The sequence below is a fragment of the Orbicella faveolata genome, unplaced genomic scaffold, assembly GCF_042242905.1.
Source record: "Orbicella faveolata isolate gen_17 unplaced genomic scaffold, um_ofav_v1 contig_46, whole genome shotgun sequence".
NCBI lineage: Eukaryota > Metazoa > Cnidaria > Anthozoa > Scleractinia > Merulinidae > Orbicella > Orbicella faveolata.
The window spans coordinates 4,848,468-4,867,915 of NW_028301576.1; the positions used below are offsets into that span (position 1 = coordinate 4,848,468).

Below are 19,448 nucleotides of genomic sequence, written 5' to 3' on the forward strand. Positions count from 1 at the left end.
TTAGGGGTCAAAGAAAGCTTTAACCACACCCAAATTGGTCTCCTTAAGGGGTTTCATCTAAATTTAGCCCCTGCCCCGGTCGGGGGTGCTCCGACGAGCATCCCCGACCGGGCTACCGTATTTTGATGACATGACTAGAAAATAGCTTTCTGAACACACCTTCTGAAACACCGAGCTCGTTACGAGTACCTAAAAACTATACCCGTAACTTGAATTTCGCAAACCTGATTTTGTAGGTATCTTAGGTAAGACCATGCACTCATTGTGGAGAAAACTGAATTAAATTGCTAGTGCTGTTGTTGTAGTAGGGAGACCAATCATTTCAGGCTGTAACGAGCTTACATAAAGAATATCATTTGTTGATACGTAACTTCAGCCTATATCCAAACACAAGTACAGGCGTCATCGATTGTTACTGTCAATTAACTGTATTGATGGAAAAAAGACTCCTAGCTTGCAATATATACATCGAACTGTTTGCAAGTGAAGAACAGCGGGGCGTTATAAAACGAAAACTGGCATGGGCGCTGAGCACTTGGATACACTCTTTCTTTGTTATGAGAATATCTTTTATAGCGGAGCTCCGGCGGCCCGAAGGGCCGCCAAGCGGAGTCCCATACTCATATAGGGAAGAAAAAGAACCCATGACTTGATCTTCTCATGGTTATCATGGCTAGCGGTATTGCTCGTGGGCGCGTACGCATGACGGCGGGGACGGCCACCGCGACGGAGTCGCGTAACATGGCGGCCAAACTCCAAATAATGGGTTGACAGAAACATGCAGCCTTTGTTTACCACGTACGTCTTTAATATTGGTCATCCATGTTATGATCAATTGACAGCTGTCAAAACAAGGTATCTACTGACCAGTATCACGTGACCATATCGCGGGCTCAAGTTTACAGCACATCTAGGTTACGTGTTTTTTGAAGTTGACCGCTGGCCAAGTGCTTATTTTCGATTGGATTGAGGGCTCATATCAGGTTAACTTGTTGCAAACAGAGCAGGATTGTTCGGAAGCCGGTTAACGCTAACCCAGGATTAAAAGTTAACTGAATTATAACTTTTTCTTCTATAGAAATGTTTTTTGCTGCTTTGTTTTGTGTATATGGTGATTATTAAAACTCAAAACAAAAGGCTAAACAATATACAGAAAACCTCACCGCAAAGTTACAAAACTCAAATCAAAATTCTTCCTTTTCCTGGGTTAGCTTAATCGGGCTCTGAACAACCCGGCCCAGGAGCTACGCTTTTAGGCTGGCCTAAATAAGAATGTCGAGGCTGAAATTTGCGAAATTTTAAGAATGCTTTAACAATAAACCCGAGGCTGAGATTTTGTAAAGAATATACATATAATTTTGTGTGTTGAAAATTTGTAAATACAATACAGTTAAAACTGTTTTTTTTTTTAACATGCTAAACCGAACAAAATTCTTCCTTTCTCTAACCCTAAACGGCAAACCTATAGCCTTAAAGCAATAAAAACAGCACCAGCCGTATGTTCGATGCCAATATATAACATTGCTGTAAAGTTTATATGAATTATTTCATATAAACTTCACATCATTTCACTCCTCACGGGAAGATATGAACTCAATAAATTGACCTCACTCCCAATGTGTGCTTCATGGCTCAGTTGGTAGAGCATCGCACCAGTATCGCGGAGGTCACGGGTTCGAATCCCGTTGAAGCCCTGAGTTTTTCTTCAACTTCACATCATATATATTTTTTAATTCAAAAAGGCAGAACAATTGATCCTGATGGTCTGAACATCCGTGAAGAAAGATATTAATTCCTTTTATCATGTTCTTTTATTATGTTATTTTATTTTACCGTATGCTTGTCTTTAATTTACACTGTCAATTAGTTTTACGCATTTCCGGTATTACGAAAATATGCTACATAAAAACACGTCCCAATGCAAAATTCTCATTGTACCTGAAGAAGGCTGGTTTGGCCAGCCGAAATATAGTACACCTTCATCAAAAAATCATCCTATGTTGTGTCGGTTTCTACTTTTGTATTCTTCAGCATATATACACTGGCTAACATACTTAAGATGCAGTAGTAGATCAGTCTATATTGATGTCATAAACAGTAACATTAAAAGGTGGGTAGGCTCCATGCTTAAGGAATAAATAGATAAAGGTACAGCATGCAAGGTCGGCTTCCCGTCCCCCTTATATTCTGATTTCCCCGGTGGAGAGCCCGTAGGCAGGTTAGATCACTTACCTGCCATAAGGTACAAAAATCTCCATAGGCGAACTTCTTTCACAAACTAGGTTATCCATAGAAACGAAAAGCAAAGTCCAGTGGACGATGTGTTTGGTTTATAGTAAAGGGAAGGATTTATTTAGGAGTGGGAAGAGAGACAGAGTTAATTCCTTCAATCCTACTTCCAGGTCCGCTCCTGTAATGTCTATTGCTGGTTTTATTGTAGGTGGGAGCCACTAAAGTCGTGTTCGCTTATCACACTGACGACCCCATGTCAGAAACGTACATAAAACATCACACGTAGGAGCTCGAACTATACTCCTGCTCAACAGCGTGGATAAAAGAAACATCAATGAAACTGGCTGGAACGAGTTCACTCTGACTGGAGAGAACGTAAGAAATTAAATTAGCCTTCTTCACTTAGAAGACTTTTCTGCATATGTTGGATTTTATGGACGTTGTAGTTATTCACCTTTTGCAGTGTCACGTTTTCAGTAGTGAGTCAAACCAGTTTTTTAGTGGGTGTGTTCGCAAATTCGACTGAATTTGGCTAAACTTAAACACTTAATTGTTCAGCTAAAATTGAATACCAATTCAGGCATATTACCTTAAACACTTGCAATAACAAGTGGATTGTGACATCTATCTATTTTTTAACAACTTAACCAGAATTTTTTCCTTTGTAGGTAACAATCCCAACAAAGGAAACAACCTAATGGTGTTCACTGGTCAAGGGTCCTGAGTTAAAAACCTAGCATCACCTTACAAAGGTATTAGCAGTTTGTATACATTATTTGTTTTCGTTAGATTCTCCAGTATATGTACGGCCGACCGTAAAGATTTGTCATCAAGAACTTTTTGGGGGTACCTCTAAAAGAAATGGGAAGGGTGGGCAAGGGGGTAAGAAGGGGCTTTATTCGCATCAGAAATCAGCAAACTCAGTTTTGAAAGATTGCGCAAAGTTAGTTTCTCCTGAAGAACACACCTCCTGTCCACAAATAGTATACACGGTGTACATGTATAGATTGGTTTGGTTTGTAACAAAAGGTATGGTGGGAGGGTGGGTTGGTACAACACTCGCTCCTAGGCTACTCTTAGCTAGCTTTCCGCAGTGAACTGTATCTAGGTAACACCCCAACCAATATTACTTGGGACCTATACTTTTTTCTATTCCTGAGTAGACGATAAAGAGTAATACCATAAAGCCCCATAAAAGCTGGACATTTTTCTCTCAACATGCATTTCTTCTTCACCTATATATGATACACGCATTAATATTTTATCGTTTTTCAGTTCGAGCCTTTCGTACAAAAAGGAAACGAAGGTTTTGTCCATCATTTACTGCTACACGAGTGCGAAGGTGACTTTACCGACAAAGACTTCGATCAGGGAGTTGATTGTAAAGATGTTGCTAACATGTCGTATGCTAAGTGTAAAGATGCCAGTATCGTGGCTACCTGGGCTGTTGGAGGAGAGGTAAGAAGTCGAACTATGAGGGAATTCAGTGCTCTAAATCGCGAACCTTTCCTCACCAACGCTTGTCGTAGCGGTGTGTCCTTCGGCAAGAAATTCAGTTTTTCTCTCATCCACTTTTGCCGCGCGTAATTCGCTGAACATTTTCATTCGCTTGTTTTACCAACGGAGTATTTCTGATGTTTTTTTTTCTTAAAGCTAGAAGCGTTATTTTTTCTCTGTTCTTGGAAAAAATAAAATGACCTTAAAAATCTGTCTTCAAGCCTAGGACAGAAAAGCCCGGTTGATCCCGCTATTTCGAACTCTCAAGATATCACGAAAAATAGTTTGTAACAGCGGGAGTTGATTAGTTACCAGTTGTCAGTTAAGTTTTCAGCGATTTCTCAAATTGTAATTTCAGTTTTCAGCTATCGGCTAAAATTGCGTCTTTCCTCAGCTAACAGTTAAATATTCACCAATTCTCAGCCGTCCGTTAAACCCCATCCAAACCCTAGCTCTGTACCCACCCACTTTCAAGATGGAAAGAAGTAACCCATTTCAGTGTTGCGTTGAAAAGATAAGTTGGAAGAAGTGAATTATGAAAGAATAATAATGGACATATGACAACAAACACTTGCGTTCCAAAAACTCGCTTCAAAGTTAGAAGAGGAAGGGAAAGAAATAAGTCCTTTAATTTGACTGGACTAACCATACTGATTGCGTTCTCACCAGGGGTTTTATTATCCGTCCCATGCTGGATTCCCAATTGGAGCAGATGATGTAGCGAAGAATTTTTTGCTAGAAATGCATTATGACAATCCAGACAACGTCGCAGGTAACTTGAAACGCTTTTGTTGCAAAGGTTTCAGGTTGTAAAGGTTTATCACACCTCGTGACCTTCAGAAATGCTCTAGTCTCTGTTCATTTTCGTGACTCTCATTAACACAAGTACATGATCGACTGAGCCAAGTGAGGAAGTACGTGACTAAGTCGTACATCTTTCTGTAACTCGATAGAAAAAAAAAGAACTATCATACGATGCTTTTATAGGTGAGCATATGAAAGCTCGAGCAATTAAGGATTTGCACTCCGAGTGATCATGATATTTGAAAATTCTCTCAAAATTGCGCGAGCGTTTGGGCGAATGCAATTTAAAAGAATTTTCAAATATCACGATATACAGTGTAAATCTTTAATTGGTCGAGCTTTCATACGATAACACGCTTATTATATCTCTGAGAAAATTACCAAAGTACGCCTGTTAATTTGCACTGCAGAGCAAATTAGAAAAGTGAAGCCTTGGAGCCGACTGGCTCATAGCTACCGGAGCTTATCCCGGCTTCTGTAGCATGAAGCGGCTAGGAGTATTTCTACTCCCCCTGGACGGGATGCTAGTCCATCGCAGGTCACTCCCCCGCAATTTGTTAGGTTTCCCCAACAATTCGCTGGTATCCATTTATACTCCTTAACCCGGACCGCTCGATCCGGGGACGAGCGCATTAAGCATGAGAGCACCGTGATGTACACCGAGCTTAACGATAAATTGGCCTGCTCTCAGCCAGTCAAAATGAAGTAATTTTCTCAGTCATGCAACGAACCTAACAATTGCAGCTCTCGTAAAGAAAATTTTCATTTTATAAACATAGCACAGGAGTGATGTTCTTTTTTTTCTCCTCGCGGCCTTTTCCCGAAAGAAATAGTAAACATTTCCTGTGTGTACTTCTATCGAGTTATTGAAACTCTCCCGATTGCGAAAGTTTGAAGGTTTAGGAAATTGCGGGAACACTTGCCTGCAGCTCGTGATCCTACGGCATTTCTTATTATTCCAAACCTCCCCTTCCAAGAGGGGAATAACTCAGTCTAAAACTGAACGATGCATTACCACTATTTATTTAGGTAGAGTTGACAGCTCTGGTGTCCGTATCTACTACACCGACAAGCTTCGGCAGTTTGACAGTGGAGTTGTATCAGTGGGAGTAGCGGTTAATCATTGGCACATTATACCGCCAGAACAGAAACAGTGGATGTCTGTTGGTTACTGCACGGCAAAATGTACAAATGTAAGTATGGGCGTGTCTTCTCCAACAAAGCGTCCATCAAACTCTCTCGGCGCATCATGTCTCATGTGGAGCCGAGTCAAATATGAGTACAGATTTTGCGCAACATCTCTGTAGCTCAGTGTGTTTTTCCTTCTTTTGTTGCTCTTTTCTGCCAAATCTAAGGAGGCGCTGTGGCCCTTTGGCTCGTACGCTTGACTCCGGATAGAGCGGTCCAAGGTTCAAGCCCTGGCCGAAGCAACTAGGGGTATTTATAGTCCCCGCTGGGTTGGATACTAGTCCACCGCAGGGTTACCCTCAGCATTAAGTTCGCCGGTACCCATCTTGCCCAAGAACACGATGTGCCCCTCTCTACCCAGGTGTTTAAACGGGTACCGGCGAATTTAATGCTGGCCGAGGAGCGGGGTAACCTAGTGATGGACAAGCATCCCACCGAACCGGGGAGTACAAATACCCCTAGTCGCTTCATGCTACACGCGTACCGGGATAGGTACCGGCCTGATGAGAAACTTGATACGTATGCAGACTTTACCTTTACCCTCTACCATGCAAATCTGTTAAATAACAACCAATTGCTGAAAACCTGGGAACCTTTCCTTGAAACCTTGAAGCGCGTTCGAAGACAAATGTATATGTATGTTGTCGCGTTATTTCCGTCAGCACCGTCATTCTATATCACTGCATTCAGTTGAGCAGTCGGCGGCTGTTGCTCATTGCCAATTTGAGCTAAATAATGAAGTACGATAGTCGTGACATCAATACAGGAGTAAGTTTAAACTGTAAGACGAAAAAAAAAAAAAAGAAAAAAACAATAAATGAAATGAATGCGATACGAATACCAATATGAATAAACTAAACAGCCAACTTATTATTATTTTTTTTTTATTTCAGTCAATTATGAAATCAACGTCGTTACCTGGAGGTGGTGTCAACGTATTTGCTGCTTTGCTGCACACTCACTTGGCTGGTAATACAATTATGGACACTGAGTTAGGAACAAAAAACTAGCTAGGAAGCAACTCGCTAAAATCGCTTCAGATCAGCAGACAAAGCAAACAGACAATAAGCAATACACAGAGGAAGTAAGATAAGGCATTTTTATCAAGAGCTCTCCACGGTTTCTATCTCTAGTCCAGTTCCTGAACTCTCCCTTCTCCGCGCTATATAGGGGTTGAACCCAGGTTGTGAAGAAAAAGTTCAAGATAACTTGCATGCGCATGCTCAGAACACTACCAATTCAACCCCTCCCCCTCCCCAAATCGGGGAAAAAACATATACAGAAAAACTTGTGGAAGCGTGCGCGCGCCGAGTGACCATGCACTGTAAAATTACAACATGAAATACCCACACAACCTTCCAAAAGCCTACCCTAGCTAAAAACGTACGGCTGATACAGTAATCATTAGCTGTCATCTTCAAATCACCCTATTAATGGTGGAAACTCGTTCTAAGTACTTACTTTCAAACTTACATGCTTAAGAGCAGCTTCGCCTAAATATCAACTAGACTTGGAAATAGCGAAAAAATCGAATTTCGTCAAACTCGCCCAGAATGAAGCCCTACGGGCACTAGTTACAAAAATATCGTTTTAAGTTCGATAAATCAAAAATAATTTTTTTCCGCAATTTTTTCGTTTCGATGCCCCAAATCGGCCAAAATCCATCGAAAATGAGCGGCATATTCAGAGGCTCGTAAACTCAAAAGCAAAAATCTTCATTACAAACTGATTGCACGTCGTATTTGTACTTCCTTTCTTGTCTATTTAGAGCTAAATAGATCGTGATTTGATTAGAACTTAAATATTTGACGAATTTTTTAAGTTAACGACCCAAGACAGCTTTACAAGAGGTCTACATTTAGCCTATTTTCAAATGCTAAAAAGGCGTTCTGGTACACGGCTTTTCCCGAAATGACTAGTTTGGTCTGAAAGAGCATTGTTTCTTCTTCAAATTACTGAAATAAAATTTTTGGGTAAATAAAATCGTGAGCGCTGAGATAGCGAACCAAATGCAGCACTTCGTCCTGAAAACGTGACCTTTGACCCAAGCGTAACGAAACCAATTACTGCAAGAAAACCCGAAAGAAAAGCAAACGTTCCGTTATTTTGAAACAATTTCTAGTGATATCTCTCCGAAACCATGATTGCAAGAAGCTATTTCCAGATATGAAATCTTGCAGGGTCAAAGACGGAGCTAAAGGGCGCATTTTGACACAATAACTTTGTTTGCCGAGAATTGAATTGCAGTCAATTCCAGTGAAATTTGCAAACTTGACGTATGTTAGCCGATACTTACCTGAATATTTATATTAATAGAAGAGTCGTCTTCTTGGATTAACCTTCAAAAGAGGCTGGACCCAGATTTGGAAAGCTCTAAAAGAAGAAATGTTTAATATTCCGTGACCTACCCGATGCTATAGATTCCATGCACATGCCAACCGCATGTTTGTCGTAAAACCAACTGAACTCCACTGACAGTTTCCATGGGCAACCCCAAAATAAACAATCCCCAAAAATGTAAAGTGAAATTGGCTGTCTTCATGAACAGTTAGAAGCTAGAGTCAAGTTCCATTACCTTTTAAAAAAGCTTGATTCTACTTTGTTCACTCAGTCGTTACTGTCACGTTCGAATACTGCGTAGTATCGGTCACGCCAAAACACTGCAGACCGTGCAGACTGAGTAAGTTTCCCATACAAAGTCTTGTACGCGTTTGTCTATTGAATCAAAAGTCAAATACTGCGCTTGTGCAGCCTGTGGATAAATGACAAACTTTCAGATATATTTAACACTATTTTGTAACTAGACCCAAAAGAAGGAGTCACAATGAAAAGCCCAAACAAGTGTCTGCAGTCTGCACGGTCTCCACTGTTTTGGCGTGACCGATTCGCGGCTTTCGAACGTGAGAGTAGTGAACAAAGTCGACGCAAACAAATAAAATCAAGCACTTTTTAAAGGCAATAGAACTTGACTCTAGCTTCTAACTGTTCATGAAGACAGCCAATTTCACTTTACATTTTTGGGGATTGTTTATTTTGGGGTTGCCCATGGAAACTGTCAGTGGAGTTCAGTTGGTTTTACGACAAACATGCGGTTGGCATGTGCATGGAATCTATAGCATCGGGTAGGTCACGGAATATTAAACATTTCTTCTTTTAGAGCTTTCCAAATCTGGGTCCAGCCTCTTTTGAAGGTTAATCCAAGAAGACGACTCTTCTATTAATATAAATATTCAGGTAAGTATCGGCTAACATACGTCAAGTTTGCAAATTTCACTGGAATTGACTGCAATTCAATTCTCGGCAAACAAAGTTATTGTGTCAAAATGCGCCCTTTAGCTCCGTCTTTGACCCTGCAAGATTTCATATCTGGAAATAGCTTCTTGCAATCATGGTTTCGGAGAGATATCACTAGAAATTGTTTCAAAATAACGGAACGTTTGCTTTTCTTTCGGGTTTTCTTGCAGTAATTGGTTTCGTTACGCTTGGGTCAAAGGTCACGTTTTCAGGACGAAGTGCTGCATTTGGTTCGCTATCTCAGCGCTCACGATTTTATTTACCCAAAAATTTTATTTCAGTAATTTGAAGAAGAAACAATGCTCTTTCAGACCAAACTAGTCATTTCGGGAAAAGCCGTGTACCAGAACGCCTTTTTAGCATTTGAAAATAGGCTAAATGTAGACCTCTTGTAAAGCTGTCTTGGGTCGTTAACTTAAAAAATTCGTCAAATATTTAAGTTCTAATCAAATCACGATCTATTTAGCTCTAAATAGACAAGAAAGGAAGTACAAATACGACGTGCAATCAGTTTGTAATGAAGATTTTTGCTTTTGAGTTTACGAGCCTCTGAATATGCCGCTCATTTTCGATGGATTTTGGCCGATTTGGGGCATCGAAACGAAAAAATTGCGGAAAAAAATTATTTTTGATTTATCGAACTTAAAACGATATTTTTGTAACTAGTGCCCGTAGGGCTTCATTCTGGGCGAGTTTGAAGAAATTCGATTTTTTCGCTATTTCCAAGTCTAGTTGATATTTAGGCGAAGCTGCTCTTAAGTTCAAATGGCTCGCTCAAACGAGGGAATTGCGACATCTATGTTTAGCAGTTGACAATAAATTTATTTGGTATCGGTTCGTCGCGTGGCAAATGTTTGAGAGTGTTTCGACCTTTTCCAGCGTTTTAGTGCATATTTATTATTAACTGAATTTTGACACAATTCACGACAGTTTTTCTTGCATTTTAGTATCGATTTTGGTCGTGTAGTTCAATATGCCGAATTCTTCAGTTGAACGACGATTTTAACCCTAGCGTGCTCGTCGACACCACACTCAGATCCACTTAGATTGGTTCATTCTGAGCATGCGCTTGCGCCTGGGGTGAACTCCCTATATATGGCGGGGTAGGCGGGGGGGGGGGGGGGGGGTAGTTCAGGGATTCGACTATTCTATCTCTTAAAAACAATCGTAAATATTCACAGCTTGGTCGAACTTGGGGCACCTGTGATGTTTCTAGCATTTTTTCTGTCTCTTTCTTTCATCTAGGCCGTGCTATCTAGACTAAACATGTTCGTAATGGCAAAGAACTTCCAGAGATTGCTCGGGATAACCACTACGACTTCAACTTCCAGGTACTGTCTATCGAATATGGAATATTGTTAATTACATACGGCAGGGAAAAATTTGAAAGCCTATAGTGCCTGGATCTCTTTATCTGGTTAAATTGCCTATGACCAGCGCAGGTGTCAACCAGACGCTATGATTAGTCTGCGTCACAGACGCCACATAGCGCAGGTTACGAAACGTGAGCTTTCAAAAACGACGACTCTAGACAGACACACAGACAAAAAGTCAGAAAGATAGACAGACGGTGAGTCAGTCAGAAAGACAGACAGACGGACAGACAGACAGACGGACAGCCAGACAGACAGACAGACAGACAGACAGATAGAGGGGCAGATAGGCAAATAAACAGGTGCGAGGGAGAGAGTGAGTGAGGGACTCAGGAAGTATTTATTACACATCTAAAACTAAATTTAAAATCTAGCTAAATTAGCATCATATTACTATGAAAATATTTGTAATATCCACGTGATGATATTCTTCGCGCCATCAATTCGTCCTCCATTCGAAAGACACGTTTTAAAATTTGACCCGAAAACATTCTTACGAAAGTCATGACTTTTTTGTGTCATGTCTTGTGGTTTGGTAGTACAGGGAAATGCCGGGAGACTTAGTAATAAGCTACAATTCTCATATTGATACCTTTTTCCATCCCATAATGGTCTTAAGACCTTAAAATATCTTTTATAGAAATTGAAATATATTTTTAACTTTTTTAAATGATGAAAATTTATTTTTTAACATTTTAGAACAGTGGTTATTAATTTCTAAGATTTATGTCAACCGCAAGGAAAACTGCATGATAAGTGAACCGTTAGCCTTAAAAGCCATAGACTGCTCGCAGTCCCTCTTTTGCTCGGAAATCCGTGGGGAAGAACGCAAAAAAAAAACAAAACAAAACAAAACAAAAAAAAACCAAGTGAACGTGCGAGCGTGACTGCGAACGTGACATGCGAGCGACGAGTAGCGCGGGCGTCTTCAAACGCCCGCGATACTTTCGACTTGCGGCTTCGATTGTGTTGCGTTCTTATTTGCGTTATTCCCCACGGAATTCCGAGCACCCCATTAAGCCTCTCTTAGCTTGCATTTTCCACCCCTGGTGCACCATGGTTGCCAACGAAAGAAGCAATCAAATCCGTTGGAGAGTCTCTCCGAAAAAGATTTTTTCACAGGTTACCAGTTTAACCACTTACGTGTCAAGCATTTAATTATAATAAAGCAACAGGCATGAATCTTAAAATTATTTTTGTTTCAGGACATTCAAGTTCTCAGAAAGGAGATTAATATCCAGCCAGTGAGTAATAGTTCATAACTTCTTGTTTCTCTATTATTTTGTTTTTTTCTTGTTTTTTTTTTTTTTTTTTTTTGCTTTTTTGGTTTGTTTTGTTTGTTTGTTTGTTTTTTTTTGTTTTTCATTGCTAAACACATAGTTCACTGCATTCATTGGAAGTAACGCAATCAGCGGACCTGAGCGGCGAACGTGAGTGAATGTTGCTGCTACAACAAATCAAAGGGAATATTGGCACTAACATAATTAACTCAGCATTATATATTATTTCAGAAGCCATCTTATATCTCCTGGCTTCGTGATCTTTAAGTGGTCTAAAGTAGATCCATACAGTAAAGTTTTGTATAGACTACGAGTAGTCCCTCATTCGTTTAGTCTTTCGTGCTTGACTCGAAAGAAAACTGCGCGAGAAAAAATGGCCGCGCGAAATCCTGGAGGCGAGAGAAGCGCCCAGAGAAGATTAGAGAAGCGCCCAGGATTTCGCGCGGCCATTTTTTTCGTGCCACGCACGACGGACTAAGCGAAAGAGTCTACGTTTTATACTTTTTTCTTTATTAGGGAGACCAGCTGATACATTAATGTAAATACGATTCTACAGGCCGGACCAAACTGATCAAGGTTAGAATCTTTGAAGTCTCACAAATGATTAACTAAGTTCTAATGCTAAAGTTCTTCTCGGTTTGTTTGGTTGAGCCTCCTTTATTCTTACCACAGGGTGTTCCTGTCGAGGGCGTTAGATGCTAATTGTCCATGGAAATTTTGTTCTAAAAATAACAAAATTCGTACTGTTTCAATTTCCAAAGCCTATAGGTAGCCCCCCTCTCCTGGAGAGGGTGGCACTTGAGGCGAAAACTCTTTTGTCGTTATTGACAGTTCATAGACCGAAAAATTTGTGAACCGATGTTACGGTAAAGCAGCAAATGGACTCTAAGCGGTTTGAGATTATCGAAAAAAATAATTTCACCCGAAAAAGGATATTTAAGAAAAAAACAGAGAAATAGCATCGTGAAACTCTCTGATTGCTTCTTTTTAAAGGTGACGAATTGTTTACGAGTATGTTAACAGCGTTTAAAACTTGAAACGATGGAGGGTTTGTTTTCATTTTTTTCTGCGAATTTGGTCACTTGGAATAATAGGAAAAACGGTTGTTTCGTAAATCGAAAGCAAGAGAACAGGAACTGAAAACAACAAATCGTCTTTTTTTCTGCGCTCATCCTTATTCCTGTGTGTATTTAGGGAGGTATTTCCACGAGGGACGAGATGTGCTTGGATTTCATGTTCTACTATCCTCGCGCGCCCCGTGTCAAGCGGTGCCAGAGTATAGCATTTGAACCAACTTACAAAACTATCAGCAAGTACTTGCAAGTATCACCAAAAGAGCATGAAAGATAGGGGAGTAGGGTCCGTCAAATAGACTTCATTCCTAAGGCAATCCTTCTCAAGTTAAGTTTAGATCAAAACAATCCCTGGATGGTAAAAAATAAAAAACCAACCCCGTGATACGAACTTTTCTCACGTGGATACACAGGGAGCAGAGGAGTTCTCTTTGACCGTATTTCCAGTTAAATTCACCGTACAATAGCTGGTTTTCACATCACGTCACTAAAATTCGAACTACAAAACTATTGATCTTCCTGAGATTTTACTTCAATGATGTATAAGAGCAGCTGAAAACTAATATTCATACAAATTTTCGTTCCGAATGGGTTCTTGCTTTTGGGTGACGCGGCATTTACATGACGGCCTAGAGAGCTGTCATGATGGTTAAAAAAGTGACTTATTTCGGGGCACTTGGCTATCTGAACAGTTCATGTCTTAGAAAAAGTATTATTTTAATGTTTTAGAGTTCCTCGATGGATAAAGTCACGCTTTTGTAGCAAAACTCAGTGACAGATGTTTCTGTTGGTTTCCGGCCGCCATGTTGGTGCCTATACGGATGGGCACCAGCATGGCGTCTCCATACAAATCTCTATAAATTTGGGTAAAAAATTTCTCCGCATATCTCGCATAAGAAAAATTGCTGTGACCAGAATTTTGGCGAGAGTCTTTGCATATTTACCTTTTTTCATTTCCCAGATTCTGGACTTTAACTATTGACCGGTTTTGATTTTTATTTTGATCTATTTTGAATTGCGTGACACTGAAAACGAGCAATTGTAGCGCGAATCGATCTGTTGTTGATTACTGTACGTGATCGAACTGTAAACATGCGATCGTGTTACGCGTCTGTTGAATCCTATCCTATCCGCTGAAATGGATTCCAGAAAGCGAACTTTCCGTGCGAGGCACGAAGTAGTCACCACGAGTGATAGCCCACAGTGATTGCTGTATGCGGCATTCGTCGTGAGGATAGGGTTTCACCAGACGCGTAACGCGATCGCATGTTTACAGTTCGGTCACATACAGTGATTTGAATCAACAACAGATCGATTTGCGCTGCAATTGTACGAAAATACGGCCAAATAGGACTCCCCTGTTCCCTGTGGTGGATAGAGCGTCTTGACTGACAAAAAATTTTATCCTCCTCGAGAACATCCACAAACGCGCCTGGTAACATCAGCTGGAAAAATGAGTACCATCCCTGAAAATAACTTGAGAGGGTTAAATTGTATGGCGGATAACTGTCTCTCTTACTCTTTTTCATCCTCTCTTGGAATTACATAAATCTCGTTCGCCAAATAGGAACTGGAAATAATTCGTTGTAATCGTAACAAATAAATGTCTTTTATCATTCGATGCATTCTTTTTTTTGGCCGAGAGCCTACCACGTGACCTCTATTAACTGCCTACAAATAAAGGGCCACTCACGCGCAATACCTTATAAATGTGCTTCGCTGCGAATAATATTCTAGCTACTAATGCGTAATTGTACCCACGTTCTTGTGTGAAACAAGGCAGATATCTTCCCTGAGCTGTCAGAGAGTGATTTAACCCTAACCCTAATAGCCCCTGAAACATTAAAACGAACTTGGTGATCGAATGATGAAACAATAGGTCTTCTGCAACGTGCCTTTCAAGAACACAGCGATTTAGACATGGAGTAAGTCTTAATGTTATCAGAAATGGGAAGAACATTTACAAACAAGCTTCAAGAGACTTTAGACTTTTGAAAGCTTAAATGTAAATTTTGGATTAAAATGCCCCTTGGGAGGTAGTCTAGTGCATTTCGCTTAGTCCTCTTCTTACAATGACTTGCTTTGTTTCTTTCCTAAGTAATGATGTAAACTAACATCTCCAAAACGTAATCCACTTGTCGAAAAGGAGATCGACTGGACGGATCGGATGGTCAGTGACTTCAGAAAATACGAAGATGATGTTAAAAAGGTGTTTCCAGTTTGTTCGCTCTACAACTTGACAACCGTTGCTGTGAGTACCCTAAGCACTTCTTTGTTTAATCCGTTCTACAAGCCTGCAAAAAGAAATTTAATCCATTAAGTATTAGCAAAGTTTCCTTGCATGCTCAGGCCTTGAATATAATATATGAGAATGGTTATGAGGCCTGACAAACCTTGTAGGGTGTAAACACACAATAGACACCAAGACTAGGTCGACACCAAAGTTGAAAGTCCACGATCATGCCATATCTTGCTCTGCGCTCGCGCACTTGAGTTCATTAAAGTGACCAAAACTCTTCCATTTCCAGCGTTACTGAATTTTGTGTTTCATTCCCCTAAATAGTGGCGTAATTGCTTCTTCTTCTTCTGGGAGGAGGGGGGAGTTTGTACTCAGGAAGGCAATTTACCGAAGTAAAGACCTTTTAAAATTTCTACTTGCTCTTCTCCAGGCATTCTTTTGTTTTATTCAAGTATAGTTGACAATTGTGGTATTTTATGCTGTTGTTTACAGGACACAAAGAATCCTATCCTGATGGTGCCCATACCGGAAATCACCGCGCCCCTGCCGCCTAATAAGTCAAGTTGCCCTGAAACCACTTCAGCTCCCGTGTCAGCTGACAATGCCGCGAGCGAGGGCCTGTCGCCTGTCGTTTTTTCACTGTTCTTTGGGATGATGCGTGCTGTGATTGGTATTTTGGATCAGTAAAGTGATCGAATAGAACATTCTAGTACAACATATATTGATTTATAAGGTTTTCATCGTCTACCTTGTGTAGTGGTCTTGCTTTAAGGGTATGTAGACAATCAGACCCGGGAGTTAGACATGGTTATGACGTACGGATTGCAAATTGTTGGTTTTATTATGAAAGAAATAGAAAACGACTGATTTTGCTTCCATGGCCTGATGGTAAATGGATAAATATTCTTGACATGATGCAGATACAATGTGTCGAGATATTAAAGTGCCTTTTATGTCTTTTATCTCAATATTGTTTGTCCTTCCTTGATCCTCCAAACTTTTTCAGTTTGACTGTCTCCTCCCCATAGCGATAAACCGCCGCAGTAGCAGTCAAGAGAACACGATCACTTTCTAGTCTTATTCAGTCTACAGGTTTAGACTTCATGCTCCCTTGTTCCTCCAAACCCCTGGGAGACTTGGGTAGATTGAAAACGCTGGGCGGGGTCCCGTGGTCTGTGGAAAACACGGGGCTTGCGTGGAAAACGCGGGGTCTGTTTAAAAAACGCAGGATCTGTGTGAAAAACACAGGGTCCCGCTTTTTTTTCGCCGAAATATATATTCTGGTTTTACGTTGGGGTAGCAAATATTTTGCTCGAGGTCAGAACCAAAAGCCAAATATTTTCCTGTCCGGCTTGACCTCTCTCACTCAATAAGCACTTTATAGATCATATGAACAATTTTTTTGCTCTACATTTGTGTTCTCGCAGTAAGTTGGTAACTGAAGTAGTCCTGCATCGGAGAGTTCGCCAGAATAGTAAAATTCGCCAATGTTTACTTTCAACGGTCGTTTTCTAGAAGACAAAATTTTGCAGAAAAAAGTTTTTTCTGCCATTGATTTAACTCGCATCGTTTTTGCCTGACTGTACATGTTCCTAGTACTAGGGCAGTACTCAGTTTTCCGGCTCTATCAATTCGACGCTTATTGCCCTTATACGGGACCTTTCTTACGGTTTATAGGGAAACAGCGTACGGGGCCGTATGGGTCATATCAGAAAAGTAATTATTAAAAACTGGATCATTCAAGAACTCAATTCAAGAACTTTCATTGGCTTAGCCATCATGGGTTATGAGCCATTATAATCTATCAAATATTTTCGCTCGCGCGAGATTGGTCTAAACGCGTCACCTGACCGAATATTCCCCAGTTTCAGCTGGGGAATATCCTAGAATATTCCCCACTTTTCAAAACTGCGCGTGTTGCGAAAAATATTTGAAGGATAATAAACACAATAGCCTCCTTTTGACTTTGAAAATATGCTCGGATATTTGTCCTTGGACATTATCTGTTCCTCAAAGCTCACAGTTTTCCGCTGACAAATATCCGAGCATATTTTCGCGCCAAATGGAGGCTATTGCTTATTTATACCATGCTGTACAAATATGGTAAGTGTGTGCGTAACTTTTTGGGGCGTTATTATTTTATATTATTTCAGTTTTCTAAATTTTGGGGGCGTTTTAAACAAAACAATTATTCCACTCGCGCTTGTTGGATATGACTTTGAGATGCTTATACCATCTCTTATCCAACTCGCGCTCGTGGAATAATTGTTAATTATAAACCAGAGTCCCATCAGTTATGAAACGAGAGCGACCTGAGGTGCCCAGGCCAACATTTTGACTTCACTCAAGGAACAATAATTTTTTTTTTCAAACGGTCTGAGGACACCAAAAAAGAAATCCGTACTGACATAAGTAAGAAGGGAGATTATATCCGCTCAAATTAAGGGTAGCAACTTTATTGCGTAGGCTTCTGTTTTTAGTTTATTCATGCGCGCGCAGGCGCAAGCAATGAATGAGTATCGTGAGGGATCAAATGTCGACGGAAGACAGAAATTTGTGGACGGAAATTGTGGACCGTAGACGGAAGTGAAATCGTCCTCACCACCCCTCCCCGCTTCGACTTAATAAAAGTCCAAATAAACTTAGATTTCGCTGCAATAAACAAGTGCAAAGAACAAAAAAATGTTTTGTATGGTGTAATAAACAAATTTTAACCTCAAGTCCGAATTTCTAAACCTCTGAAAATCGCAATATGGATTGGGAGGCCGAATGTTCACACTTAGGGGACCCTAAACGGGTTATTTTAAAACACGCGGCCAAGAGGAATCAACGAGGCAGCCATATTGGCGAAACACATATTTGCTTTCGTATTGGTAAGTAATCCAGGCCTCGAAATTGCGACTCACTGACTGGTCGCCAGTGCGACCAAACATTGAGTACTGGCGACTAAATTTTCAGAACTGGCTTTAAGAGCCCTTTGATTTTTTTGTTTTTGTTTTTGTTTTTGTTTTTTTGTTTGTTTTGAAACGGTACATCCACTCTAAAAGATGGCGTAGTCAATGAGCGTATATTTCCAAACGGGTCGTTCCGCGAACTCAAAATAGCGAGAGAATCGAATGACTTAGCGAAGGTTTTACTAGAAACCAACTGAACCAGAAATCAAATGACTTATATGAGTTATCAAGGAACAGAAAATGTGGACAGAGTGTTACTTCAGAATTTACGAAAGTTTTAAGTGCTGATAAAGACAAGGTGTATCGTGATGAAACTCAGGAACTACAACAAAGATGCGATGTTTGACGGCAAAAGTGGCTTTCATCAGAGTGAAGAGAAACGTAATTGTCATATATGTGACCTCTGTCATAATTATTACATTTTGTTTTTTCTCAAACAGAGTGCATTATCAGCTGTTATTTTTCAGTAGCTTTGTCGCTTACGTATGTATGTTATATGGGCACGTTGTGCAGGAGTGTTTGTGTGGTATCAAATAACGTGGCGATGTATTCTTGGTTTTCATGCGATGCAGTAATATTTAAAAAAAAAAATTACCTTTTCTTCGGAGGTTTTAGTTTTATCAGATATAAGACCCTTTAGGAACTTGACGTTTCACAACGTTTTAGCTCGTCATGATTCTTCGTTTTGTAATCAGGGGCACGTTTGATTTTCCAAGCTCTGCGTTGCGTGACATTAAATGGCGGCCCGAGAGGGCTGTCAAGTAGGTCAAAGGGATGAGTTATCGCTTTAGTTTTTGCTAACTGGACAATTCTTGCACTAGAGGAAGTATCAATTTCAACGTGTCGGAACTCTGGAGTAATAACTTTTCGTTTCATTTGCAAAACTCAATGACGGATGTTTCTGTAACTTTACGGCCGCCAAAGTTCAGTAAATTTTTTTTTTTTCCGGATAACGCGCGAATGAAAAACTGCAGAAGTCCCAAAAGTTTTAGCTACTCAGATTAAATTTACTTTCTCTTACTGTTTTTAATCGGCTTTCATCGTTTCAATGCGCTTGAATTTTGAGAGCCGGGCTCTTCCTAATTTGCATAATCCGTAATCGGCCCGTGGGCATTACGGCTGCATAATGACTCGCTCTTAGCCGATCAGAGCGCGCGTTATATCGACCACAAGCCAAAGCCATATAATAAATAGCTGTAATGACCTGGTACAAAATATGGAGATGGTAATCAATTATTGTATTCAACACCGTCACAATGTTCAGGGCAGGTGTATTCAATACAAATAGAATTATCGTCAATGATTGGAGTTCACTATGTCTGAGAAAAATATTAATTTACCAGCTTAATTACAGTGAAAACTGCACTGGTAATCGACACCACTGTGATTCGATAATTGAGGGATATCAGTTCATTATGACTAAAGACAGGGCTTTTGAATCACTCTTGTCGCAAAACTATTCTTCATTTATTCTGACAATATAATGTATTGGTGTCAATATCTATCATACTGAT

The 19,448-nt window shown here is 40.3% G+C and overlaps 1 long non-coding RNA gene and 1 pseudogene across 2 annotated transcripts; one reads left to right on the forward strand and one right to left on the reverse strand.

Moving 5' to 3' along the window:
- The first annotated feature begins 1,627 nt into the window (after positions 1-1,627).
- Positions 1,628-15,948, forward strand: LOC110051034 (DBH-like monooxygenase protein 1; annotated as a pseudogene). Its single transcript, XR_016203417.1, has 13 exons — positions 1,628-1,639; positions 2,441-2,607; positions 2,901-2,984; positions 3,508-3,690; positions 4,399-4,501; positions 5,563-5,726; positions 6,615-6,690; positions 10,261-10,346; positions 11,594-11,632; positions 12,185-12,244; positions 12,863-12,987; positions 14,840-14,992; positions 15,473-15,948. The product of XR_016203417.1 is annotated as a DBH-like monooxygenase protein 1 (transcript).
- Positions 7,688-9,770, reverse strand: LOC149098069 (uncharacterized). The gene is made up of 2 exons (XR_016203968.1): positions 8,297-9,770; positions 7,688-8,094 (listed from the first exon to the last, which is right to left on the reverse strand). It is a non-coding gene; the product is annotated as an uncharacterized LOC149098069 (long non-coding RNA).
- Positions 15,949-19,448: the final 3,500 nt, after the last annotated feature.